The following is a 2500-nucleotide window of genomic DNA, read 5'->3' on the forward strand; positions in this document are numbered from 1 at the left end:
GGAGTTACAGTTTTTCTCAATTGTTTACACACAAAAACCTGTACTTGAGACACAATGACCACAACATATAACTCGTGCACCAACCCCCTAAACCAATTTTTCTAAACTGCAAGCACAATTCCTGCTTTACACTCAAATTGCAGTTCTAAAACACACTTCTTTAACAACACTACACACAATTCTCTGCATTTGGCACAATTTTCATGAAAAAAATCTCTTCACACGGAACACACTGCCATTCAAATTCTAAAGTGAATTGCCCTACTATGCACACTGACTCATCACATGGGCAAACACCTGTCACACAGTTTTACAATTAGCAATCAGAGCTTTAGCATAATGCACACTGCAGTCTTTGTATTTCTATTTTTATCATCATTTTCTCAGACTCAGTCTTCTGTGAAACTCAAAAGGAGAATTTCTGCAGTAATCGGCTACATTTTTTGCAACAAAAGTTTCACACAACAAAAACATTCTTATAGAAATAAAGAAAAATAGAATCACAGTTATAAGTATAAGTATATATACTCTTTTGATCCCGTAAGGGAAATTTGGTCTCTGCATTTATCCCAATCCGTGAATTAGTGAAACACACTCAGCACACAGTGAACACACAGTGAGGTGAAGCACACACTAATCCCGGCGCAGTGAGCTGCCTGCTACAGCGGCGCTCGGGGAGCAGTTATCAATGCAATACTGTAAGTGAATGTACTCGGTCTAGGCAAGAGGGACAATATCACCTTGTGTGCCACATGCACCCTTGAACTGACCCCACCTCAATGTCTCTGCCCCTTCCATTGCTTGCTAAAGAGGCATGCAGGTACTTGGTGGTCATATACTTTTCATTGGCCCACTGAAAATAAATTTCCGATAGGTTTTATAATGGGGAGTAAAGGGGCAAATACAGAACTGTACACGGGTACTCAATGCACAAGTACACACTTGAACAGGTACTCAAATACAGAACTGTACACGGGTACTCAATGCACAAGTACACACTTGAACAGGTACTCAAATACAGAACTGTACACGGGTACTCAATGCACAAGTACACACTTGAACAGGTACTCAAATACAGAACTGTACACGGGTACTCAATGCACAAGTACACACTTGAACAGGTACTCAAATACAGAACATGGGTACTCAATGCACAAGTACACACTTGAACAGGTACTCAAATACAGAACTGTACACAGGTACTCAATGCACAAGTACACACTTGAACAGGTACTCAAATACAGAACATGGGTACTCAATGCACAAGTACACACTTGAACAGGTACACAAATACAGAACTGTACACGGGTACTCAATGCACAAGTACACACTTGAACAGGTACTCAAATACAGAACATGGGTACTCAATGCACAAGTACACACTTTAACAGGTACTCAAATACAGAACTGTACACGGGTACTCAATGCACAAGTACACACTTGAACAGGTACTCAAATACAGAACACGAGTACTCAATGCACAAGTACACACTTGAACAGGTACACAAATACAGAACTGTACACGGGTACTCAATGCACAAGTACACACTTGAACAGGTACACAAATACAGAACTGTACACGGGTACTCAATGCACAAGTACACACTTGAACAGGTACTCAAATACAGAACTGTACATCGGTACTCAATGCACAAGTACACACTTGAACAGGTACTCAAATACAGAACTGTACACGGTACTCAATGCACAAGTACACACTTGAACAGGTACACAAATACAGAACTGTACGCGGTACTCAATGCACAAGTACACACTTGAACAGGTACTCAAATACAGAACATGGGTACTCAATGCACAAGTACACACTTGAACAGGTACTCAAATACAGAACTGTACACGGGTACTCAATGCACAAGTACACACTTGAACAGGTACTCAAATACAGAACTGTACACGGGTCCTCAATGCACAAGTACACACTTGAACAGGTACTCAAATACAGAACACGGGTACTCAATGCACAAGTACACACTTGAACAGGTACTCAAATACAGAACTGTACACGGGTACTCAATGCACAAGTACACACTTGAACAGGTACTCAAATACAGAACAGGTACTCAATGCACAAGTACACACTTGAACAGGTACTCAAATACAGAACTGTACCGGGTACTCAATGCACAAGTACACACTTGAACAGGTACACAAATACAGAACTGTACACGGGTACTCAATGCACAAGTACACACTTGAACAGGTACACAAATACAGAACTGTACACGGGTACTCAATGCACAAGTACACACTTGAACAGGTACACAAATACAGAACTGTACACGGGTACTCAATGCACAAGTACACACTTGAACAGGTACACAAATACAGAACTGTACACGGGTACTCAATGCACAAGTACACACTTGAACAGGTACTCAAATACAGAACATGGGTACTCAATGCACAAGTACACACTTGAACAGGTACACAAATACAGAACTGTACACGGGTACTCAATGCACAAGTACACACTTGAACA

The 2500-nt window shown here is 41.0% G+C and overlaps 1 protein-coding gene across 1 annotated transcript in view; it reads right to left on the reverse strand.

Moving 5' to 3' along the window:
• antxr1c (ANTXR cell adhesion molecule 1c) overlaps positions 1–2500 on the reverse strand; it is a 48983-nt gene that overhangs the window by 31282 nt on the left and 15201 nt on the right. The gene's annotated exons all lie outside the window — the stretch shown is intronic.

The sequence above is a fragment of the Alosa alosa genome, chromosome 6, assembly GCF_017589495.1.
Source record: "Alosa alosa isolate M-15738 ecotype Scorff River chromosome 6, AALO_Geno_1.1, whole genome shotgun sequence".
Classification (NCBI taxonomy): Eukaryota; Metazoa; Chordata; class Actinopteri; order Clupeiformes; family Clupeidae; genus Alosa; species Alosa alosa.